The sequence below is a fragment of the Ictalurus furcatus genome, chromosome 5 (genome assembly GCF_023375685.1).
Source record: "Ictalurus furcatus strain D&B chromosome 5, Billie_1.0, whole genome shotgun sequence".
Lineage (NCBI taxonomy): Eukaryota > Metazoa > Chordata > Actinopteri > Siluriformes > Ictaluridae > Ictalurus > Ictalurus furcatus.
Window position 1 is genome coordinate 16,004,685 of NC_071259.1, and position 27,341 is coordinate 16,032,025.

Below are 27,341 nucleotides of genomic sequence, written 5' to 3' on the forward strand. Positions count from 1 at the left end.
GATGATGAACGTGCCTGTTGAGTGTTGTGCTGGGGATTGTAGTCCATAGCAGCCTTGTTTGTATGCCACAGCGTGTTTTGGGAAGTTGAGTTTGAGGAAGCAGTCGACCTGACAGAGCCCCTCCCCGAACGGCTCACTCCAGGAGCACTACTCTTTCTGGCCTCCCCCTAGGTCTTGGGCCCGGGCGTTCAGAGTGGTTAACATGGACCGCACAGCACGGGTTGGGGTCGAGGGTGTCTTGTGCAGGTACCTAGCATTGCTCCTCTGTGCTTTAACCATCTCAATCCATCAGATACTGTAATTTACAGTTTTTGCGATGGAAATTGAGTATTGTTATGACTAGATATGCTCGCTGGCCATCAAAGTCGAGGTGAGCTGGAGGGGTGTCTGGAGGTGTGTCAGTGGCTAGGGGACCTGGTATTATGGGATTCAGGTGGAAACATGGAATGAGGTAGCAATGCAGCAGTGATGTGGCAGGTCTAGTTTAAATGTACAATCGTGGAAAAAATAAGTATGGAAATTGTTGGATGAATTGTTGACATATTTGGACAAGCAAACATTTTATCATCTCTGAAACTTATTAATAAAATTGATGCACTCTATCAAATTAATTAAAATGTAATTAAAATGGACATTTTGTAGAAATTTTCACAATTTAAATGAACAAAAAACAGATCAGTCACATGGAAAAAGTAAATACACCCCTACATTTATCACACCTTCAAATCAGTAAAATTAGAATCAAGTGTTCAAGATTGGGTGCCAGTGATTAGAACCTGCTTAGGGAGTGCAGGTGGAACCTGTCTTATTTATACCCCTCTCAATATTTAGTGTCTGATGTGCCCTTTGTTATTGAGGTGTGTGGTGTCAGATCTAAAGAGTTTTGTAAGGCTATCTATCTATCTATATAATCTATAAATGGCACCGATTTCAAACAACAAATTCAAATAATTTGTCAAGGACTGGTTGTCCCAGCAATTCAGCCCAAGAGCAGACCATCTGATGCAAAAAGAAGTCTCCAAGAATCCAAAAATTTCATTACAGGATCTGCTAGTAATTCTTGCAACTGTTGGTGCCAAAGTGCATACTTTTACAAACAGTAAGAGATTGCACAAATTCGACCTGCATGGGAGGCATGTCAGGAAAAAGCCTTTGCGAGACTACAGTTTGCCAATGAGCATATAGGCAAAGACCAGGCCTTTTGGAATGTGTTCTGGACAGACGAATAAAAGATAGAGTTGTTTGGCCACAGTAATAGCAGACATGGTTGGTGCAGACCAAAGACAGCTTTTCAGGAAAAGCACCTCATACTAACTGTAAAGCACAGTGGTGGAAATGTTATGGTTTGGGGTTGCTTCCCTGCCTCAGGGACTGGACAGCTTGCATTCATTGATTCAACTATAAAATCTGTATCATATCAAAGAGCACTTGAAGATAATGTGAGGCCATCTCTCTGAAAGTTGAAGTTTGTCCTTTGAACAGGATAATGATCCTAAGCACACTTGCAAATCCACCAAGGAATGGCTCAAAAAGAGGAAATGGAGGGTTATGGAATGGCCTAGTCAAAGCCTGGATCTGAATCCCATTGAAATGTTGTGGGGGGGATTTGAAATGGGCAGTACATGCAAGAAAACCCTCAAACATCTTGCAACTGAAAGAATATTGCATGGAAGAGTGGTCAAAAAAATTATAGCAAACAAAAAAACACCTACAAGAAGTTATTTCTGCTAAAGTGGGCAATACTAGGTTCTGAGGCCAAGGGTGTACTGTATTTTTCACAGAAGAATATGACATTTATTGATATTTCTTTTGAATAAATGATAAATGAATAAATGATGAAAAAGCTAATCTTACTTGTGGTATCAGCTTCATTAATAGGACTGTTTCAAAGATGATCAAATGTTTGCTTGTCCAAAAATGTAAAAAAAAAAAAAAAAAAAAACAGTAGAAACAATTTCCATGGGGTGTACTTGTTTTTTCACATGACTGTAGCTTAATTTTTTGTTTCAGGGTTTTGAAAGGGCCGATGTACCTGAATCGTAAGGCTTGGAGTTGACAGAAGTCTTTAGTGGCTAACCAGACTCTGTCCCCAAGTTGATAATGGTGGTTCTCTCCTTGGTGCCAGTCAGCAGTTTCTTTATTGAACTGAGCTACTTGTTCCAAGCATCGATGGGTACTTTCCCATACTTGTTCACTTCTTTGGAACCAGTTACCTGTTACCAGTTAACCAGTCTACTGCTGGTGAATTGACCAGGTTGGTGTTCCAGGGAAATGGCTCACGTTGAAAGGGAGTGAGCTTAGTGGCTGAGTGTCTTAGTGAGTTCTGTGCCTATTCCAACAAAGGCAGAAACCGGGGGCCAATCCTCTTAGTTGTTCATACAGAAGGCTCTCATGAAATGGCCAATCTCCTGGTTGGCCCTCTCCACCTGTCCATTGGTCTGTGGGTGGCATCCAGAGGTTAAGCTGACAGTCACTCCTAGCTTGTCCATGAAACTGGCCCAAACTCAAGAGGTGAACCGAGTGCCTCTATCACTCACAATGTCCTCTTTGATCCCAAAATCCCTGAATATGTGGTTAAAGAAGAGTTTAGCCTTTGTGAAGGCAGTGGGTAAACCTGGCAGAGGAATGAGGTGGAGTGACTTTGAGAACCGGTCGACAGTGACCAGGATGGTGGTGTGGCCCTGGGATTCCAGAAGGTCAGTAATAAAATCTACAGTGATTTTTGACCAGGGCGTCTGTAGCATGGGCGTGGGCAGTAGTTTACTGGCTGGCAGACTTAGGAGGACCTTGGCTTGGGCACAGGTGGAACAGGAGGAAATTCTGTGGTGCACATTATCGAGCATGTTGGGCCATCAGTACCTGTCTTGTAGAAGGTGGTAAGTATGTTGGGTCCCTGGGTGGGCAATGGCTATGGAGTTGTGTGCCCACTTCACGAGTTCAGCTCACAGATGGGTTGGTACAAATAGCATGTTCAGAGGACATGAACAAGGAACCTGATGTCAAGCTACACATGCTGCACCCAAGATAGCAATGATCCTGACCCTTTCTGCTGTCGGAACCTGCCTGATCCATCCTGATGCCGTCCTTCTGGTTGGAGTTCTCATCAATTGGAAATCACTCGCTACTGTTGAGGTTGGAGCCACATGGACAGTCTGAAGATCAGTGAGATTACTGAGGATGGTACCACTTAGAAACGATGAAGATGGATTTGGACCACAGTTGATATGAACAGTTTTGCTGCAATGGTTTAGGACTACAATTGCTATCATTAGCTTTAGGACTGCAATTGCCATGAACAGTTTTACACTCAAGTCTCTATCAGTGAGCAATGGATAAGTTAACAAAACAGACTTCATATGAAAACTATAATGAATTTCCTGGTTGCACAATTGCAACTTTTGACCATGTAGTACACAGTTATAAAAGGGATTTATTTATAATTGCACTATCCATTGTCACTGTTGTGGATAAAAATGGCATGAAATAAACATGAGGGAGACCTAGTATGAGTAATATGTAATTTTATTGAAAATTCACAGGACTGGTGGGTGCGTAATCTTGAGGAGAGCGGTAGGGGGAAGAAAATGGGGTGCGTCCTGGGGACATGGGATAGTCAGCAAGGGTGAAATAAGGAGAACACTGAGAGTACGGCGGACTGACAGGTGAGAAGAGGGAAGAATGGTCAGAGCCCAGATCAGAGAAGGTGACATCATCCTCAGACTGAAAGCTGGAGGGAGGGTCAGGCGGAGGGTCTGTCTGTGTAGAGGCGTCAATACACACATTCACGGGGTGGATTCTGTATCTGAGGGGGGGACCCCGCATTTCCATTTCCAGAGGGGGTGCTGCGAAGAACGTTAAGTAGCACCATGATGTCAGCAGTGAGATGCGCGAGCTGATAGTGAGTGTTCAGATCCAAATCCAGCCCCTCCAGTAAAGGAGAGAAGGAAAAATGACGACGGGCACCTAGACACACAGAAGCGGTATTAGGCGGATATTGACGAATTGGATTCACACTTTAAGATCTTTTAAGAGTAACACACTATGGTTTATTAGTCACAGAGAAATATAAGAGCTGAGGAGTGCAGGCTGAGAAAACACACACACTCTCGTACAGTCAAGGGCGGCCGTGCAGACATAACACACACACACACACACACACACACACTCTGTCTCTCTCTCTCTCACACACACACACACATAACATTATAACTTTATAAGAATAATAAAAAGGAGTATTAAGATATTATAAGGGTAATATAAAGAATAGTAGGCTATGTAGGATATTAGAAGGATAATATAATGATATTATGAAGTAGGGAGTACAGTAAACCATTTGCAAGCAGTATAACCATTTATAAAATAGAGATATAGAGCAAATATGAAAGTAAATTATAAACCAGAAATACAGAAAAATGTAAAAGAAACTTACTCATAATTCAGATGGTGAAGATTCTTGTCTCGCGAGGAAGGGGCAGGCGTGGTGTAGACGGGGGCCTTAATTTTAAGAGAAAACCATGAGGAGCCATTTATAAGGGTAGCTGAGTCAAGCTGCCCCCGCGAGATACTAGTGAGATCAAGGTCTCCCTAAATTGTTTTGTCTCTCTCCCACTTTCAATCCTAATGGTAGCCAGAAAGTCCTCGTTCAAAACATAATGGTAAATTTGATAAGCCTCTTTTTAAACATCATGGTAATGTAGATGAGCTCTTTTTTAACCCTATTGGTATTGATATCATAGTCTTTCTAAGATATATTGGTTATTTACTGTGTAAATACAGTATAAATACTGGAGCTTGAGCTCCAGGTGTCAGATCACTTCTGAGAATTCTCATCGGTGTGGATCTCGTGTGGTGGAACGGAACCAATAAATCTGGACCCTTGCTTCTTCTCACTCATGGCTGGTGTCTTTTTTTCTATCTCCAACTGGGTTCACAGATGTGAGTATTTGCTTCTATGTTGAATTTTAAGTGTTTTTGGGTAATAGGCTAAATTTGGGCCAGCATCACTCAGATGAGGATGGGTTCCCTTTTGAGTCTGGTTCCTCTCAAAGTTTCTTCCTCATATCATCTCTGGGAGTTTTTCCTTGCCACCTCTGGCTTGCTCATTAGGAATAAATTCATACATTCACAAATTTATATCCTGAATGTATTTATTTCTTTAAAGCTGCTTTGTGACAATGTCCACTGCAAGTTTTTGACGGTTTCGGGCGTGGGCCACTCTGTGACAGCAGACATCTTAACTTGGTCCATAGTGACCCCATCCGGGCTGATGATGTAACCCAGGAAGGAACTAGTGCGTTTGTGAAATTCACACTTCTCCCCTTTAATAAACAGCTGATGCTATGCAAGACACTGGAAAACTTGGCAAACATGGAACGCATGAGTTCCCTTTCAAAGGGAACTTCGAAGTTGCATTTAGCATAACAGTATGGGAACGCCTTGCACGTGTGACCGGTATCTTAAGCTTGTGTAAAATCATGCCTCTACTTATAAGCCTGCCATGATCAGGTGACGTGGCAATTCAGCACGTCTTATTATCCTTATATAAGCCTTATTATCTTCAGCGAGACTGCATGTCTGTTGTTTGTGTGACAAAAATGCTTCATTTCTACTCGATATTTTCTCAAAATCTCTTAACTTTTCTATCCCTTTTTTAGAGGAAAAGAGAGGTAAGTAATGAGCGAGAAAGAATTCAAGAAGTGTGTTACGGCTTGCTCCCGTTTCATCACGGGAATAGCACACACTATCTGGGTGAAGTGTTTAGCGGTGTAGTATGCGATGGCAGCCTCGAGAAGCTGCGCATGGTAACGCCTACATTAAGCAGTTCGGCTCACGACTCACGCTCTACCTGGAAGCTGAAGCAAGTCGGGTTTCGGAGCCTCGTGGATCTGGGCCGTCCGCTGCCGAGGCAGCCAGCTGTCTCAGGTTCGGGGGATCTCTTATAGCTCCGGAAGAGGAGCCAGAGACGAGTGCTGCTCTATCTCTTGCTCTGTCTTCTGGGTTCGGCTCTCCGCTGGATTTTGGAGCTCGCGTTGCGACTCCTCCTTCCGCTATGGAAAGCCAAAAGGTAATAATTCCTCTCTGACTCCGAGGAGTTAGAAGGATGTGTTAAACCTGAAAGCAGCATATAAAGAGCTGCTTGAAATGATTACTAAGGCTGGATGAGCCAGTGAAAGTAAATCCCTCACGCTGAAGAAATTCCCCTGTCTTCCAGAAGTGCATGACAAAGTATCAGGCTTCTGGGGGAAAACCATGCATAAGCCATATTCATAACCCCACGATGTTGGATTATTCGGCCATTGTGGGAATGAACGGCACGGCTATTTAGCTATGCTGAAGGTGGAGGAGGCGCTTGCGAGCTACCTCTCTCCATTGACGGCAGGTAATTACGGGGGCCGGCTTTGCATCCAAACCACTGTATAAGGCCACCGTGGCATGGGTGGGCAAGCCTATGCAGTAGTAGTCTTGCTTGTGGGTCACTGCAGACAATGACAGTGTTGCAGGCCTACCAAGCAGACCTGCTGCGTGAGCTCGACATATGGCGGCATTCAAAAAAGCCAGTTCCTTCCCTCTTGTCTCGAGCTCACCCGGGCGTCCACGAGTGCAGTCTGGGCCAGCACTAGTGTGAGGGAGACCCAGAAGGCGAGTATGGCAGCCCGCCAACCCCCGCAGACAGCCAGGGGAACCGGGAGGCCACAGTCGCGGTCTGCTACTAGGCCTGATCTGAGAATACTCATAAAGGCCAAGCAGGCAAAGAAGAGCGGTCCTGAGGGGCCGTGGAGGGATGTATCAGGGGACATAAGGTTGTTAGGGCAGGTAGCCCCCAGTGCTACTGTAGGGCCTCCCCTAGCCAAGGCGGTCCCCGTTTTCAGTGTTCTCTGGTCAGCGAGCTGTCACAGGGCAACGAAAATCTGATGCCTTCCCTCCAATAGAATGTGGAATAGTTAACGTCACTAAAAGACCATCGGGCAGCGTGCAAACTACTGCCAAATGTGTCTTCATGGGTTCTGTCTACCGTAGAAAGGGTTACTGGGTCCAGTTTATAGCCCCCCCACCCCCCACCCCGTTCACAGGTGTGCTCACCACAGTAGTCAGCACAGACCAGAGCCCGACGTTAGCGCAGGAAGTAAGTTCCCTTTTGGACAATGGGGCCATAGAACATGTACCCCGTTCCCGAAGGGAGGGAGGTTTACAGCCATTATTTCCTGGTCTGCAAAAAAGATGGGAGTATGTGGCCAATTTTAGATCTGCGTCATCTGAACCGTACTCTTCGGACATACAGGTTCAAGATGCTGACGGTGCATATTTCCACATAGGAATATCGGTAGCTTTATCCCCTCGCACCTTCACAAAGTGCATGGATGTCAGTCTGGCTCCATTGTGAGTCCAGGGCATCTGTGTACCAAACTACCTGGACGACTGGTTAATTCTAGCACAATCCAGGGAACTGGCGGTTCAACATCGAGATGTTGTTCTAGCCCATGTGAAGAGCTTGGGGCTCAGGTTGAATCTCAGAAAAGTGCTGCTTTCCCCAGTGCAGCGGACAACTTTTCTAGGGGTTATAGGATTCTACTACGATGAGGGCGTTTCTATCCCCAACATGCGTAGTGTCAATCCTATCAACACTGTGCAAGATAAAGCTGGATCTTAGGAGACTATTAGGGTGGAGTCCATACGGCGAGGTTTGGCCAAGCGGGATGGTGCGTGTTCGCCTCTGTGGAGACAACACATGGCCCGCTGTGGTTCGCCCTCACTCCTCCCACACAATTAGGGCTGGACGCCATGGTGCACATGTGGCCGAGGTCACATCTGTATGCTGTTTCCCCCATCGCTCTGCTACCACAAGTTCTAGCGAGAGTTTGCCAAGTTCTGCTAGTAGCACCTTATTGGCCAGCTCGAATATGGTTCTGAGAGATAATATCCCTGCGAGATGGCACTCCTTGGGAGATTCCCGTCCGCAGGGATCCACTGTAGACCCAGTAAACTGCGCAATAGCTACATTCCTGGAGTTCTTACAAAAACATTTCTCAGCGGGGTGGGCTTCTTCTACAATCAGGGTTTACTTGGCCGCTGTTTCGGCCAGCCATGCCCCTGTTGATGGAGCCTCTGTGGGGCAACATCCTCTAACTTCGAGGTTCATGCATGGTGTCAGGCGGCTGAGGCCCATCTGCAGGCCGCGCATACATTCCTGGGATCTTCTGTGGTCCTGGAAGGTCTGTCGGGTGCCCCATTTGAGCCCTTAGAGTGGATCTACTGTCTCAAGCCGGAGGGCTGATTTATCACTCTCAGCCAGAACTATGAAACTGTGGATCTGGTCCCTGAGGGGCATCACCTCATAGATTCTGGTCTCACAACTGGGGTTGTAGAGACCACGTTAAACACTAGAGCACCATCCACAAGGAAATTGTATGCGCTCAAGTGGCGGCTTTTTGTCTTGTGGTGTGAGGGACATCAGCTAGACCCAGTGAACTGCGCAATAGCTACAGTCCTGGAGTTCTTACAAGAACGTTCCTCAGCAGGGTGGCTCCTGCTACAATCTGGGTTACGTGGCCGCTGTTTCGGCCAGCCACGCCCCGGTTCATGGAGCCTCTGTGGGGCTGTGGAACTTCGTGGTTCATGCGTGGTGTCAGACAGCTGAGGCCTATCTGCAGGCCACGCATACCTTCCTGGGACCTTTCGGTCTTGGAAGGTCTGTCAGGGGCCCCATTTGAGCCCTTAGAGTCAGCCTCTGAGAAGTTTCTGACTCTAAAGTTAGCTCTTTTACTGGCCCTGACATCTCTCAAGAGAGTGGGAGGTCTACAAGCTCTCTCTGTTGCCCCTTTCTGCCTTGACTTTACCCCTGGATTAGCCAAGGCCTTCCTGTATCCAAGGCCGGATTATATTCCTAAAGTGCCTACATCGGCTGCCCACCCTGTGGGGTTGCAGGCTTTCTGCCCTCCTCTGTTCCTCACACCGGAACAAGAGAGGAAGCACTCTGTACTTACGTCCACCGCTCCGGCCAGTGGCATAATTCGGAGCAGCTACTAGTCTGCTTTGGCAGTGACAGGAAAGGTGATGCTGTGTCAAAGCAGCGCATCTCTAATTGGATAGTGGAAGCAATCTCTAGGGCTTACGACACGTGCGGTCTCGCCACGCCTCTGGGCATAAGAACTCATTCCACTAGAGCGGTCGCCTCCTCAAAGGCTTTGTCCAAAGGGGTATCCTTGCAGGATGTGTGTGCGGCTGCAGGGTGGTCTACGCCACACACATTCATTTGTTATTACAGCCTGGCTATTCATTCCACCCGGGGATCGAGTGTCTTGCAGCGACCCTCGGGCTCTGGTATTTTTGAACAGGCCGTACCCTCGGTATGACGGAGTGGGTATTCCCTTTCCCATACTGTTATGCTAAATGCAACGTCGAAGTTCCCTTTAAAAGGGAACGTCAGGGTTACACATGTAACCCTGTTCCCTGAGAAGGGAACGAGACGTTGCATAGCACTGTCATACCAGGGCAGGCCTGTGAATTGCGCCTTCGCTTCAGATAATAGAGGCTGGCGGCGTGGTTCACAGGTGCCATATATATATCATGCGACGTGCTTAATTGCCACGTCACCTGATCATGGCAGGCTTATAAGTAGAGGCATGATTTTCCACAAGCTTCAGATACCGGTCACGTGCGCAAGGCGTTCCCATACTGTTATGCTAAATGCAATGTCTCGTTCTCTTCTCAGGGAACAGGGTTACATGCGTAACCCCGACGTTTGATACGATGGAGAGTAGATGAGGATATCATTAATTTATGTGATGACATGGCCCAACATGTCCGTCAGGACATCATTGATTAAGTCCTGGAACACTGAGATGTACTTATAGTGGCCACTGATGGTGCTAAAAGCTGTCTTCCACTCATCTCCCTCCTGGATGCACAGTAAATTATATGCGCTGCACAGGTAGAACTTAGTAAATATCTGAGCTGAGCGGAGTTCTTCAAGTGCAGATTGGATTAGGGATAAGGGATATCGATATTTCACGGTGATTTGGTTGAGCCTGCGATACAAATTCTGAGATACCTGCTATGGTATCCTCAAGATACCTGCTATGACTTTATGCTCTATGGCGCAGTCGTAACAACGGTGCGGAGTTAAGCCGCTGGCTTTAGCTTTACTGAAGGCTTCACGGAGAACCTGGTACTCAGATGAAATGTCGATGGGCACAGGATGAACAGGACTGTCCACTGAGGTGGAGGTCACACAGAGCTGGGATAACAAGGAAACAAAAACAAGGAAGTCAAAAAACTAGAATAACAATCAACGAACAAAGGGCTTGGTAAGTCAGGTTATGCACAGTGAGCGTTACTTCACACTGATTGAATATCCAAGGTCTGGTTATATAGGGTGTGACTGTAATTGGAAACAGGTGTGTGTGATTAAAACTTGGCAGATGTTGAACCTGCCTAGCGAGTGTTGTGCTGAGGACTGTAGTCCATAGCTGCCATGTATGCTTTGTACGCTTTGTGTTCTGGGAAGTTGAGTTCACGGAAGGAGCCGACCTAACACTGAGATAAATAATGCATCTGTTAACAGGCTACTGAGTTAATAATGGTTAGTTTGTGTTGTATTGACTAACATTAACAAGTAAATAATTAACAAGTAATGCATTTCTATAACACATAACAATAATAACAACAAGAAACAATTTCAGTTGTTAGTTGTATTCACACTTTTGTATATGTAGTATGTATAAATAATGAGGTAATATTTCAAGAGCCTTCAACGTTGCTTGGTAATGTCTGGCAGAAGCTTCTGTGAGAGACAAATTTAACTCCAACTTCTCCATTGTGAGGTTCCAAATGAGGTCTGAGACATCGAGTCTGAATGAACCATGTTCAAATCCTTAATCATAGAGGCAGCTATAAAGATCAGAGGAAGGTCAAAAGATCTGGCATGATAGTTTAAAGAGACCATGGAAAATGACTTTCAGGTGGCTCCAGAGAAGTTCTGGCAAAGTGTTTACCACCTTAAGTGGGGGAGGTGAGACCATGCATAAGCTCTGCTAAGCAAGTGTTGGGGAGTGTTGACCTCAATTGTAGAGATTATTGAGCAAGTGAAGGACTTTGAGGAGCTCCATAACCCAGTGGAAATGTCCTCCCTTCATAAGGAAGTGCCACAAATCTCTGGTGTTTTGGAGTCCACCTCTGTGGTTGAGGTTGCTGTGGTGATTAGAAACCTTCATTGTTGCAAGACTATGGTGCCAAACAAGGTTGGGGTTGTGTAGTTAACAAGCCTGTTTAATGTTGCATGGAGCTCTGAGGTGGTGCTTTTGGAGTGGAGTGGACTATTTTTTAAAAAGAGGGTATTTTTCCAATTACACTCCTTAGCCTCCCAAGAAAGACAATGCTAGGGTTCTTGAGTGGAGACATTATCTGATTTTTTTTTAAGCTAGGGTTCAGTAGGAATGGTGTGAGTTCTACACAGGCCAGGGACAGTGCACCAGCCCTGTGAGGGGTCATGGGTGCATGCTAATCCAGTCTATGTGTGTTTTGTCGATTTGGAGAAGGCCTATGATCATGTACTTCCAAAATTGTTGTCCACCTTCTTGTTGTTAAGTAAAAATCATTTAGGGTGGGTGTTGGATTCCATCAATGGTATGTCTCATCTTCAATCCTGATTTTAATGGGCAGAATCAAGAAGCATCAAAGGGGTGAAGAGGTGTCCAGTATCTCATACATCATGTACCATCTCATATATCATAATGCAAATTGCAGAATTGTCATTACTGGAAGAGTTAGCACATGATGCCCTTAGGAGGCAATTATTTAGAGACTGGTATGATTTTTTTTTTTTTTTTTCGGAGGATGAAAGCTGGCTTATACAGAAGTCGGTTTGGTTTGCCACAGCATCTGTTCAATTTTAATGGTTTGGCCACCCCTGGCAGCAAAGACACTGTCAATTAGCAGTAATACCTTTCGACAAACCATTTTCTTTTATCTCACTTATATTGAGCTGGATGGACAATAAATTCTATTCCATAATTTTTCTATAATAATTTGGACTGTTTAGGGGCTGTGACTCCACTGAATACACTGCTTAATAATATATTATATATAGGGATGCACCGAAATGAAAATTCTTGGCCGAAGCCGAAACCGAATATAATGAAAAACTTGGCCGAAAGCCGAAGGCCGAATACCGAACACATTTTTTTGCGTTTCACATTTTTTCCATTTATTTTGCCATTTTTTTCACCATTGCATAAATTAAATAGTCAAAATGTGCTTTTTACTATTTTGTCTTGCTTTTCAAAGAAAAAAATCAATTACAAAAACTACAATTTCAAAAATATTTATTTAACACTGAACATTTTTTTTCATTCCAGCAGGCATTGGCTACCAACAAGGCACAATATAACTTTAAATAAATAAATGAGTAAAATAAAAATATTTTGATGTGGTCATCTTTATGCCCCCCTTGAATAGCCTATGTTAGGCCTATAACTGACTGCTGAAAGAATGGAACACTCTGTAGCCTACAACAAAAAGTGCATTGACAAGAGTGCAAAAAATGGTTCTATTCGGTTCTATACGGCTGATTATATTGCGGATATATACTGCTCGCGTCCCTGTACACCTCGCGGAGTATTATAGTAGATATAGTATAGTTAGATATGTTGTTAATGTTATGTTCCTTGATAGATTTAGTTAGTTTAAACTATAGATTAGTTTATTTAGTCCCTGCTGTTTTTTTCTGCTCCCAGTCCATAGTACTAGTTCATGTTTCTTGTTTTGTGTTGTGATCCTGTTTTCTGTGACCGCGACTTCGATTCCTGCTTTGCTCGGTTTATGCCCGTTTGCCGATCGCCCGACCCTTTGCCTGTCTTGACTACGTTTTTTGGATTACGATTTGGATTTGTCTGCCTGCCCTTAAATAAATACGTCTTTACCTGCTTCCGTACTCTACTCCCTTACGTCTCGCGACGTGAGAGAATACTCCGGAACAGAAACAAAACAAACCCACGTGTCCACAGTAAACTTCCGTCAACATGCGAAGAGCACGTAGCTCGTGCATGCGCGCGCCCCCTCATCAAGGTCGTAACATTCGCGCGTCTCACTCTGGTTGTTAGGCTATTTGGTCGTGACATCAAACATGTCATTGTTTGGTCAAATTTATTCTGCCTTTTCACTTATTCGGCCAAACACCGAAAATGCTTTTTTTGCTATTTTCGGCCGAATAATTTCGGTTGACGAGCATTCGGTGCATCCCTAATTATATATTATATATATAATTTATTCTCCTAGACCTGAATCAAAAATACTTCCACTTCTGCCTCAGAGAACTTATTTTTTGCCTGTTTAGTAGCAATTTTGTGTTTTCTGCTCTGTGAATGTAAACTTTTTATGGAGTTTTGTATCCATCACCCAGCATAAATCAGCTATGGTGAGCAGACAGTAATTTATGGGTTATTGCCATTTATCAACATGCATGCTTATACAAAGAAATTCAGTATTTATGAAACTTTTGTAAATCTGCCATAAATCTTCAGTTTGCTTTGGCGTGAGCAAACATTTACACATACTTTTACCCAACAACTGATAAATGATGCCCAATGTTGTTCTCTTGGCATTGTTGTTCACTCCTGGTGTTCATGGACTTCTGGACTATCAAGATGCAAATGTAACATCCTTGTTACTGCAGACAATGGTGTTCCCTTCCAAAGTGGACCTCCAACGTGTACTTGAATTTTTCAGTGCTGAATGTGGGATAAAAATCAGCACCTCTAACTCAAAGGCCATGGTTCTCTCCCAGAAAAGAGTGGGATATTTCCTTCAGGTGTGGAGAGAGACCTGGTTAGAGGTCATTATATGTTAATTTACTCACCAATGAGCTGTGGGTAGTGACTGAAAGAAAAAGGTTGCGAATAGGGTTGGAGGGATTACTTTCTGTGCTAGGGTGAGGAGCTCGGCAATCTGGGAAAACCAGAGTATAGACAGACAGAGTATAGCTGCTGCTCCTGTGAATTGAGAAGAGTCAGTTAAGGCGGTTTGGGCACCTTTCAAGGATGCCATTTGGTCAGCTCCCGTTAGAGCTGTATTAGGCATGTCCCGATTGATTGAGACCCCGGGACCGACCCGAGAGATTATATTCCACAGATGGCATGAGAACATCTGTGGATCCACCAGGAGGAGTTGGAATCTGTAACTGGGGTTAGAGAAGTATAGGCTGACCTTCTCAGACTGTTACCCAACCAGGTAAAGCAGAAGGAAAATGAGTGACTGAAACAAATGTATGAATGAATGAATGAATGAATGATGCATTACTTAATAGTTTAATTAGATAATATAATTAAGTTCAACATGTATTTACATATATACATGTAATTGTGCATGAATAATGAACAATTTGCAACACACTAGTGCCTAGTGACACATAGGGTAGCACGTAATCCTGCACACAACTGTTCTACTCCTGTCAGTCAAGATCAGGAATCTGAGGGTACAGTGGGCATAGATTCACCTACACTGGGCAGTTGAAGATTAAAAAGAATATTGCCTTGTCTTTTTTACCTGGAAAAAAACATATAATATACAGTATATGTTTGTCAAACTCAAGCACTTTTCAGCTATTTATCAAACTTTCTGGTTTGATAAATGGCTAACTGTCACGTAATGGAGGCTGAGACGGAAGCAAGTGTAGGTATGGCAGTTTAATCAAACAATACGAACTACAAAGGATCAGGCAGAAAACAAAGTCCAAGGCAGGCTAGGGTCAAATGATCAGGCAAACAGGCTAAACTAGGCAGAACAGAGAATCGAGGTCAACAGGGTAAACAAAGTCCATGATCAGAAAAGCAAAGCAAACACGATAAGGCTTGGAAATACAACAGAGACCAGTCAACTGAGCGTAATACTTCACAAAGTCATACTGTTCGAAAAGTCTCTTATATTGCATGGTTGTGAGTGCTGTGAATTGGATGCAGGTGTGCGTGATTAGAATGAGTGTGAGCGTTCTGTGTGTGTGTGAGAGAGTGTTCTGGGAATTGCAGTCCATGGTGGCCATGTTTGTAGGCTGCAGTGCAGTATCGGAAATGAAGTCACTGGTTTGCTGTGATATGACGGAAACCCTACATTTCAAACCTTAATAACTTTAAAAATCAATCATTTTAAGACTTTCATGCAACTTTGTCTATGTAACATTAGGTAGATTCCAAGCTAACTTTATTTACATCTTTATTTTATTGTTACTAAGTAAGTTTATTTTATATATATTATTGGTTTCATGACTATTAATTATTTTTAAAAAGTAGTCAAATAGTCATCTTTTATGTAGTTAAAGCATAAACTGATTCAGTTCAGATGTTTTGATAAAGAATATTAGGTGATATATCAGTTTTCAGTTGAAACAAGTGGAGGCTGTCTTGTATTACTTGCAGAAACAGAAGAAAGTGCAAAAGAACTGTGACGTTCTCCAAGATGGTTGGAAAAACTTACTAGCTTACTAGCCAAGTTCTTTATGAAATTACACATTATGCAACAGAACTGATGCAGTTTTAAAGGCAAAGGCTCATCACACCTGTTGATTTGGTTTAAGTTTAGGTAAGTGAACATTTTATATGTAGAAACATTTTTATTTCATTATTTTGAATGTGTCTTTGCTTTACAGAATTTCTTTACATATATTAAGTGCCCACTCAAACAGGAGAAACTATTTCTTTGCTCTAACAAAGGAATATTGAAATTAAATGCAAACAAACTGTCATACTTGAAAACCTTTTTTTGTTCTCAATCCCCAGGGACTTTATTGTTGTCGTTAAGCATGTCCTGTTTCCTTGAGATATTTACCTTTTACCTAAGAGAAATTTTAACATGACAGATGGATGTTGACCTGTACAAATCATCTATTGGGTATGAAAGTACATCAATAGTTAAAAATTCTGTTATGCTCAATTAGGACCTTAATAGGAGGGGGGAAAGATCCCAAAGATAACAATTTTAGAGTTGCACAGTTTAGTTGATTCTTGTTTTGATCAATTTTAGACATCAAGTCTTTTGCATTTTCAGTCTCTAAGCTGCACCAAGTGTCATTAAACATTAGTGTCACCAGGTGTCATACATAAGGCTATGTGTCTTGTGGTTTTGTGTGTTGTCAGACCAAAATGAAACTTTTTTGTCATGCACACCATCGACATGTTGCCCATGTGCATCAGATAAACAGTATTGTTTCATCAGCTAGTCATGGGTATGTCTACAATAAACACTCAATCAGCATAACTCGGTAGCATAATGGTTTGCCTGTGGAAATTACCAGCTTTTCAATGCAGGGGTCTAGTTCAGCTCCTGACATATCAGCCAAGACTTTCACCACAGAGCCTCAGTATGTGGATGACTGTTGGATACCTGCCCAATAGCTGTCGATGTAATCCTTACACTGAGGTAAGCAAAAGAGCACATTTGGTGGTGTGGGTTGACCCTACCCTGACCAACCCTAAACCATCCACTGCCAATTTTCATCCATTTCCAAATCATGGATGGTTTGGAGCCTGCCAGTTGCATATGTGAGCTGAAGGATGTTGAGCCTGGTCCCACTCAGGTTGCTACCAGAACAGATAATAGGGCTATTTTTCCTGCTATTGGCTATCGGCTGATAGTTTAAAAACATCCGATGATCATATCCTGTCAATCAAAAGAGGGCGGGAAAACACATCGATTTCGTGCTGTGTGTAAAGATAATGTATCTTGTGTGGAATGACGACAAAACTACAGTTTGTAAGCTCTGCACTGCTCAAATTTTACACCGGAAGTGAGCAGTAGCGAATCAAGTCTACTACAACCCCAGCGACTCGCATGCTGCTCCTGCGCTGTTGGCGCTGAATTAAAGGGCCAGTACACCGTTGAAAGATTTAAATGAAGATGAATTGACAGAAAAAAAGGTATATATTGCACAGAAAATATATTTGTAGAGTAGTATATTTCATATGTAGTTAATGTTAATATGAGTTAATATCATTAAAAAAAAGGTTTATATTAGGCCTATATATTACCAGTTTGATGTTCAATGATGAAGTAGAAATGATTTTGTTTGTGGTAAGTTAATGTGAGCCTAACAGGAGGTTTTTTAGAATTCAGTCAATGTTAATATGAATTAATAACATTCAATAAGTTAAGAAATCTTACTTTAATCTTCAGTATTTAGTTAATGTGTTCATGTTAATTTGAGTAATGTGTTTTCTGTTTATGATACGTTACTGTGAAACAACTTGTTGAAATGGAGAGAATAAATTTTTTATTTGCATTTTTTTCAGAATTGTGTAATTAATTATTATTAATTCAAAAGAAGGCATAAAAGGCATAACTATCGGTATCGGCCGATATCACTCTGAATAATCGATTATCGGTATCGGCTGAGAAATTTAGTATTGGTGTATCTCTAGTTGTCGGTTCCTTCTTGTCACAATGCGAGTCCATGGAGGTGTATACAAATGCAGAACTTCTTTATTTAAAAGACAGAACACAAGGAAACATACACAACGAATAACCACTGGTGGCCGTGACACTTCTCTAGATGAAAGCATACTGGATGGGTCTATGGACATACAAAAGGGTAGATCCATGGAAATTTGTGTTGAATGCATAGTAGTCTGCTGGACTTGTTAGCCACAATTTGTCACCCGAGGGCCGAGGATGAGCGTTTTCTCTCTGTGTGAAGAAGTGGCTGGCTGCATACACAGTCATGTTCCATGGACTGGAACGGCCAAGTGAGCAATTCCTTGGATATCCAGTTGGCAGTTCAATTGCATTAGAGAAGTGTTGGGGTAGTAACATCTAGCCCGAGGTCTAGTTGCAGGTGGTAGCAGGGAGATGTCCTGCCACTGCTCTGCCATAAGGAGAGATTCCAGGGTTAAAGGAGCAAAACTTTGTTGAGGTGGTACCCGGCTGATGACCCTGCAGTTGACTTATGCTATATGGAACCAGTGGCACTGAGCATGAATTAATGATGTCAATGAGGCTTGTCACAGCCTTAGTCACTGAGAAGGTCTGTATGGCTCTGGTTGTGATAGGCAAGCATGCCTGAGTATTAGGTGTAACAGGAGGAAACCATACTGAACCAGTGTCACTGAGCATGCATTAATGGTGCCAGAAAAGCAGCAATCCTATGAGAAGGGTGACAGGCAGTAATGTCATAGCAGATCAACATCTCCCTGTGTAATTAATGATATTTTGATTTGTAACATTAATTAATTGTGCCAATGTGTGGGTTAATTTGCATTATTTTCTAAAGAAATCATGCCCAAGGTGCCAGATTAGTAATCTGCTTTGGTTACAGCTTGTTTTAAGTCAATTTCAATGAAAAAGTTACTAATGTCAATGTAACAGTCAATGTGCTATAGCTCTGTTTAAGATGGTCTTCTCCTATTGTAGTGTATAGAGTGGACCTATTTCTTTAAGTGGAATCACTCCCCTTAGCATTGACTTCTGATTGGTAATTAGCCATGCGCATTGATATGTTGTTTGCTCTTGCTAGCTAATACACGAGTTAACTTTACCTCTAACACAAAGACACAACAAATTGGCGACGAGTGAATTACGAACCTGTATATCGCTGGATACACGGTTATGAGGTGTCAGATGGTCTCCAGAGGAAAAGAGGAGAGAAATAGTGACTCACTGCAGGCAGTCACTGCTAGCGAAAGCGTTGCGTGAGTAACGTTAACTGTGCATGACACCCAGTAAAAGATGCTAATAATCTAACGTGGAATTAACACAATGGCCTTCGTCGGGAAAATAGATGAGTTCGACAGCGCTAATGAAGACTGGGAGGTGTATATTGAAAGGGTTGAACTGTATTGTGAAGCGAACGATGTGGATGCAGAGAAGAAAGTTTCTGTACTCCTTAGTCTCATGGGGACTAATACATACAATCTTTTACGCAACCTAGTAACCCCTGCAAAGCCAGCAAGCAAGACATTCAAACAAATTGTTGATATCTTACAAGGTCACTTGAACCCCAAACCACTAGTGATAACTGAAAGTTTCAGATTTCACAAAAGAAACCAGTCAAGAGAGGAGAACATTTCTGAATATATGGCAGAACTATGCAAACTTTCACAGCATTGTGACTTCAAAGAGGGACTTTCTGATACATTAAGGGACAGGCTGGTATGTGGCATGCATTGTTCAAGCACACAGAAGAGGCTATTGTCAGAAAAAGACCTGGACTTGGAAAAAGCACTGGCCATTGCCATTTCAATGGAAACAAGAGCCAAGGATGCATCGGAGCTACAAAAGAAGAGTGTAGAAAATGAAATGCACAAAATGTCCCTAAGTGGTGCAAAAAGGCAGAATTGTTATAGATGTGGTAAATCCTCTCATGATGCAAATGATCGTTGGTTCAAGGAAAAAGTCTGTAGAAAGTGTCACAGACAAGGCCACATAGAAAGAGTGTGCAAAACAGACAAAATGCACAGCCAAAAAGGAAAACCAGGTAAAGACAAAGGTTTCAAATACAAAACTAAACAAGTGCACAAAGTGTCTGAATGTGAAAACATATCAGAGGGCATAGGCTCTGACGCAGATGATCTCTCATGCCTAGAACTGCATAGCATGACTGAAACGGACAGGAAAATAATATGGATAACAACAAATGTGTCTGGTGTAAAACTGAAAATGGAGCTGGATACAGGCTCAGCTTTGTCTGTAATTTCTGAAGCTGTCTACAATAAACTGTTTTTCAAGATACCGTTAGAAATGACCTCAGTCATGTTAAAGACGTACACAGGTGAAAAGGTTTCTCCTAAAGGCAAACTGAAGGTAGATGTCACATATGGTGGCAAAACACAGCAGCTGGAGCTTTATGTGTTGAAAAGTGGAGGGCCAGCTCTTTTTGGATGGGAGTGGTTGAGAAAAATCTAGCTTGACTGGCATACCATCAAAGCCCTCAACATATCATCAACAGGTCTTAACAGCACAAACTGTAGCTCTAACCAAAGATTGTCACAGCTCCTGAATGCTAATGCAAAAGTGTTTGAAAAGGGCATTGGTAATGGCATGAAGGCGAAAATTGAATTAAATGAAACAGCGTTGGCGAGATTTCATAAAGCATGTCCGGTGCCCTATGCACTATGTGCTAAAGTAGATGCTGAACTTCAAAGCTTGGAGGCATCTGCCATTCTCTCCAAGGTTGACTGGAGTGAGTGGGCTACACCCATCGTGCTGATAATCAAGAAAGGGAAAGGTGGAGGTGTTTGCATATGCGGGGACTTCAAAGTGAGCATTAACCCTGTACTGCACACTGTGCAGTACCCCCTACCACGAATTGAAGATATTTTCTCATCTCTGGCAGGAGGGGAGAAGTTTTCAAAGGTTTGTCACAGGCATATCTCCAAATGGAAGTTGAAGAGTCAAGCAGGAAGTACCTAACCATCAACACTCATAATCGACTGTACCAGTACAATCGTCTTGTGTTCGGTGTGGCATCGGCTCCAGCCATTTGGCAAAGAGCAATGGATCAGTTTCTTCAAGATATACCTGGGACACAGTGTTATCTTGATGACATAATTGTGACAGGCAAGAATGATGAAGAACATCTCCAAAACCTCAGCAAAGTGCTTACCAGGCTAAACGAGTATGGTCTATGGGCAAAGAAAGAGAAGTGTGAGTTTTTCAAGAGTGAAATCTCATATTGTGGACATGTCATTGACAAACATGGCTTACACAAATCACAGGAGAAAGTTGAAGCTGTGCTGCAGGCACCTAGACCGGAAAACGTGTCACAACTTAGATCATATTTGGGCCTTGTAAACTATTATCACAAATTTCTCCCAAATCTTGCTACAGTGCTGCACCCACTTAATGCACTGTTACAGACAGCAACAAAATGGGAGTGGTCAGAAAAATGTGAGAAAGCATTCAAAGAGACAAAAACACTGATAACCTCAGATGAACTCCTTACCCACTACAACCCATCATGACCCATCAGACTGGCATGTGATGCGTCTCCATATGGCATTGGTACCGTTTTATCGCACACTATGGATGATGGATCTGAGCGTCCAATTGCGTTTGCTTCAAGATCACTGACGAGTGCAGAACGCAATTATGCACAGATCGATCGAGAGGCCCTTAGTCTAGTATGGGGCATAAAGAAGTTCCATCACTACATTTATGGCCAAAAGTTCATCTTAGTGACAGACCACCAGCCCCTTGTGTCCATCTTCAACCCCAGGAAGGGAATTCCGGTGATGTCAGCCACACGGTTACAACGTTGGGCACTTTTCTTGGGAGCCCATTCTTATGACATAGAGTTTAAAGGTACCAAGATGCACAGTAATGCTGATGCTTTGTCATGCCTTCCACTGTCTACAACTGAGGAAGTAAAGCCTTCCACTCAGGATCCAGAGGAAGTGTTCCATTCAGCACTGGTGGACCAGCTGCCGGTAACAAACGCAGAGGTACGAAAAGAAACGCAGAATGACCCGACATTGTCAAAGGTGTATGACATCACCATACAGGGTTGGCCAGCTCATGGAAATCTTATGTTCCCAGAGTTTTCAGTGAGACGTGAGCAACTGTCTGTGTGCCAAGCGATTCTGATGTGTGGCTTTTGTGTTATAGTTCCCGCTAAGCTCCGTACTAGAGTGTTGGAGAACCTACATGAGGCTCACCTGGGTACAGTCAAGATGAAAACCCTCGCTCGTAGCTACGTGTGGTGGCCGGGGAATAGATAGACAGATTGAGGATCTCACAAAATCCTGTTCAGAATGTCATAACATTCAAAATGTACCTTCTCGGGCACCCTTACATCCGTGGGAGTGGCCGTATGCACCATGGCAAAAAGTGCATATTGACTTTGCCCAGCCATTCATGAATTCCATGTTTCTAATTTCTGTGGACGCTCATTCCAAGTGGCCCGAGGTCATACCAATGAAATCTACCACCTCAGGAAAGACTATTTCTGTTTTGAGGAGTATCTTCTCCAGAAATGGCCTACCTGAGCAAATTGTGAGTGACAACGGACCACAGTATACTTCAGACGAATTCAGACTTTTCATGAAGAGAAATGGCATTAAACACTTCAAGTCAACACCACACCACCCGGCTACAAATGGGTTAGCTGAACGGTTTGTCCAAACATTCAAAAAGTCCATTAAAGCTATGGAGAAAGAGGACATTCCTCTGCAACATAAGGTGGACAACTTCCTTTTCGTATACCGGAACTCTATGCATGCAACAACAAACCAGACGCCTGCACTGCTGTTCATGAACGGACAACTGAGATCTCGCTTCGACCTTCTAAAACTGAACTTGCGGCGGGAAGTGCAGAATAAACAGTTCAGCAAGTTGACAAGTAAAGCAGCAAGGAGTTTTGATGATGGACAGCAAGTTTTAGCACGTGATTATCGAGAGAACAAGTGGACACCTGGGCGGATAGCCACAAGAGCTGGACCACTGATGTACGAGGTGGACGTTGGAGAGCATACGTGGAGACGTCACGTTGATCAAATACTGGATGCTCAGCCAAAGAACACCCCTGAACAGTCTGCATCCAATAAACCAGACACAGTGTGTCCACCAGACTTATCACTTGATTCTGATTGTGACACTAACAAATGTATGACACCTGCAACAGAAACAGTCTTCCTTGAAAAGAACCCTCATGTTACGCCACAGATACAGAGGCGCTACCCTGAAAGGAACAGAGCGCCACCCAAAAGACTGGATCTGTAAAGAACTGACTTGGTTTTATAGTTATAACATAGTAGTTATAGTTTGTAGTCATAGACTGTTTAAAAACAAGATTTGCAGAGAGCAAATTATAATGTTTTATTTTCTGTTCATATGCGTTGCATACATCTAAAAGGGGAGCCGTGTAGTGTATAGAGTGGACCTATTTCTTTAAGTGGAATCACTCCTCTTAGCATTGATTGGTAATCAGCCATGCTCACTGATAAGTTGTTTGCTCTTGCTGGCTAGTACAGGAGGTAACTTTACCTCCGAGTGTCTCCTTTGTTTTTCTTAAGTTGTAGTCTAACACAAAGACACAACACCTATCTTTTCTGTTTGTACCAAATAAAAATCATGGCCAAATTAATTAATTTGTAATAATCATACACTGGTGCTTGAAAGTTTGTGAACCCTTCAGAATTGTCTATATTTCTACAAAAATACGACCTAAAACATCATCATAAGTCCTAAAAGTACACAAAGAGAACCCAGTTAAACAAATGAGAAAAAAAATTATACTTGGTTATTTATTTATTGAGGAAAATGATCCAATATTACATATCCATGAGTGGCAAAAGTATATGAACATCTAGAGTTAGCAATTAATTTGAATGTGAAATTAGAGTCAGGTGTTTTGAATCAATAGGATGACAGTATATCAGGTGTGAGTGAGCACCCTGTTTTATTTAAAGAACAAGGATCCATCGAGTCTGATCCTGACAACACACATTCATGGAAGTGTATCATGGCACAAGCAAAGGAGATTTCTGAGGACCTCAGAAAAACAGTCGCTGATGGAAAAGAGTTTGGTCTCCACCAATCCACGATCAGACAGATTGTGCACAAATTGAGGAAATTCAAGACTATTGTTTCCCTCTCCAGGAGTGGTCGACCAACAAAAATCACTCCAAGAGCAAGACATGTAATAGTCCATAAGATCACAAAGGAACCCAGGGTAACTTATAAGCAACTAAAGGCCTCTCTAACATTGGATAATGTTAATATTCATGAGTCAACCATCAGGAGAACAATGAACAACAATGATGTGCATAACCGTGTTGCAAGGAGAAAGCCACTGCTCTCCAAAAAGAACATTGCTGCCCATCTACAGTTTGCTAAAGATCATGTGGACAAGCCAGAAGGCTACTGGAAAAATGTTTTGTGGACAAATGTGACCAAAATAGAACTTTTGGTTTAAATGGGAAGTGTAATGTTTGGAGAAAAGAAAACACTGCATTCCAGCATAAGAACCTTATCCCATCTGTGAAACATGCTTGTGGTAGTATCGTGGTTTGGGCCTGTTTTGCTGCATCTGGGCCAGTGTGGATTGCCTTCATTGATGGAACAATGAATTATTCATTCAAATACCAGCAAACTCTAAAGGAAAATGTCAAGACATCTATGTGTGAACTGAATCTCAAGAGAAAGTGGGCCATGCAGCAAGAAAACAACCCTAAGTACACAAGTTGCTCTACTAAAGAATGGTTAAAGAAGAATAAAGTTAATGTTTTGGAATGGCCAAATAAATGTGCTGACCTTAATCCAATAAACAAAGTTGTGGAAGTACCTGAAGCAAGCAGTTCATGTGAGGAAACCCACCAAAATCCCAGAGTTGAAGCTGTTCTGTACAGAAGAATGGGCTAAAATTCCTCCAAGCTGGTGTGCATGACTGATGAACTATTATCAGAAATATTTAGCTGCAGTTATTGCTGCATAAGCAGCAATGTAGTACTCAAAGAATTGTAGTACTGGAAAGAAATGTAGTACTGGATCATTTTCCTCAATAAGTAAATTAGCAAGTATAATATCTTTTTTGTCTCATTTGTTTAATTGGGTTCTCTTTATCTATTTTAGGAACTGTGTGAAAATCTGATGACGTTTTAGGTCATATGTATCCAGAAATATAGAAAATTCTAAGGGCTTCACAAACTTTCAAGCACCACTCTAACTACATATTTATATTGCCCTTCAATGCCAATTCCCTAAAATGCTATTGCATTCAAAACTTTGAGTGCATCTACATTGTTCAAAACATGTTTCAGGAAGAAATATTGGGTTACAACAAATTGTCAGACACACAGTGGTGTTGGATAGTACTGGTCAAGTCTAAGGTCAAAATCTGGCATAACTGAGATAACTGAGAACTTCTGTTTTTTCAGTTCATTCCTCACCATCTGTGAAACTCTTTTGCAATTCAGCAGGACAGTGGACATCAATGGGCAGATTTGAAGAACCCTGAGCTATTATGTTGGTATAGGTGTACAGTTGGTATGCGCAAATAGATTTTATCCAAATATTGAATTACAGTGTTCAGTCTTGAGCATTACATTTGGGCTTAAGTTAAAATCCAAGGAATAAGAACGTGTCAAATGTTTATATATGTACATATACCTTGTAAAATGCTTAAAGATTAGTTTTTGTTCCAAGGAGCTAGGACCGAGATATTGAGGTTTCCGTAAACAGCTGTATAACAAAAATTTGTTGTGTGCATTGACACAAAGATGGCCTTCATGGTTAAACCAAGTAAAATATGTTTTTAATGGTGGTTTTGTAATGCCAATACATAGATGTAATCATTAAAAAAAATTGAAAAAATAAAAATGGTCATCAACCAACTTTACAATTATTGAACCACTTGAGATGGACGGACCCTAGTTTCTCTATTTGGGAAAGACATCACTGCTTTATAAATGTTAGCTTGCTTACTCAGTCACATAATATAGAAGCTAGAAAGCTTGCCAAAAAGATCTACAGTGTGACTGGTTCAGGACTTGAATAAATTTATGTTCTGCAAATTGCTATTTGTTGTTACAATCTGCAAATGAATATATCTTCTTTTTCTAGTGTTTCCAGGGCATACAGATAGGGTTAACATAAAAAAAAAATACAATTCTGGTATGGAACACACCCATTTTTGGTTTAAATCTGAATACCAAAGCAAATATTTTGATCAGATACAGATACAGATAATGGTACTGAGTTACACCCCTAGTGTGCTGCATGTTGGTAGACATACATGCACATGACACACCAATACATGTAAGCCACCACATTAATAAAGGTTTATGATAAATAAATAAGTAGTATCTGCATATTGATGTTGTATGTAATTATAAACTAAGATTCAATCCAATGCTACTTCGGGGCCATATTCAGTGTTGAGTTAAATGTGCATAATGAGCAGCTAATACAAAAAATGTGCATGTCAAACACACCTGAACAAGCTAACCAAGGTCTTTAGGATTACTAGAAAATTACAAGCAGATAAGAGATAGGTTGGAGCTAAACTCTGCAGATTTGAAGAACCCTGTGATGTTGCAAATCTAGTAGCATTTTAAACCTCACTGACAAGCATAAGCTATTGTATGTCAATCATAAACATAATTAAAATATTGTTCATGTTTATTATTTGTTATGCTTATATTACATCTGTTAATTTCTCAAAATGCATGAATATAGTAGGCTTTTCCCCAGATTCTACTAGCCCTAGCTCTGTAATAAGTGGAATCTCAAACTCAAAATCTTTACAGTAGAATTGTACCATAGAAGACTTATTTCTGTGAAAATTTCAGTTTCCTATCTGGCCCTCCCAGAGATATTCAACCTGAAATTGAGGGGAATTAAAAAAATTACACTTTCTCACCCCCATAAAAAAGAGAAGTCTCAAACTTGAAATATTCTGCATGCACACTATACTTACCTACAGTGCCCTTCACTAATATTGGCACTCTTGGTAAATATGAGCAAAGAAGGCTGTGAAAAATGGTCTTTATTGTTTTAAAATCTTTTGATCTTTTGTTTAAAAAATTCACAAAAATACGATGGATATGGATATCTCTCATGGATATCAAGCAATTACAAACACAAAACAGGTTTATCCAAAAAATATATATTTGAAGTATATTCCCATTGATATTTACATTTTTAGTACACCTGGGTGACTAGGAACAGGAAATTGTTCAACCATGACTTCCTGTTTCACAGGGGTATAAATATGAGGTAACACATAGGCCAAATTCCCTTAGTCATTCATAACAATGGGTAAGACCAAGGAATATAGCTGTGATGTGCAGCAAAAGGTTGTTGAGCGTCACAAAATGGGAAGTGGGTTTAAGAATACAGCAAAAGCATTGAAAATGCCCATTTACACCATCAGGGCAATAATGAAGAAGTTCCAGTCAACTGGAAATGTTCTAAATCAACCTGGAAGAGGATGTGTGTCTATATTGTCTCAATGAACTGTGAAGAGGATGGTTCGAGTGGCCAAAAAATCTCCAAGGATCACAGCTGGAGAATTACAGAAGTTAGTTGCGTCTTGGGGTCAAAAGTCTCCCAAAACTACACTCCGAAGTCACCTACATCACCACAAGTTGTTTGGAATGGTTTCATGAAAAAAACATCTACTCTCATCCAAAAAACTCTCAAGCATCTTCAGTTTGTCAGACACTACTGGAACTTCAAATGGGATCAGGTTAGATGAAACCAAAATGGAGCTTTTTGGCAATAAACACCAGAGGTGGTTTTGGCACACATAGAGAGGTAGCCATAGGTATCTCATGCCCACATTTAAATATGGTGGTGGCTCCTTAATGTTTTGGGTCTGTTTTTCTTTCTGCCAGAAGACCTGGACATTTTGTTAGGATACATAG

The 27,341-nt window shown here is 42.0% G+C and overlaps 2 protein-coding genes across 2 annotated transcripts in view; one reads left to right on the forward strand and one right to left on the reverse strand.

The window, feature by feature from the left end:
* The window catches only part of LOC128607739 (citron Rho-interacting kinase), a 137,159-nt gene that overhangs the window by 102,019 nt on the left and 7,799 nt on the right, over positions 1 to 27,341 (forward strand). The gene's annotated exons all lie outside the window — the stretch shown is intronic.
* mtmr3 (myotubularin related protein 3) overlaps positions 1 to 27,341 on the reverse strand; it is a 109,282-nt gene that overhangs the window by 4,705 nt on the left and 77,236 nt on the right. The window lies entirely within an intron of this gene.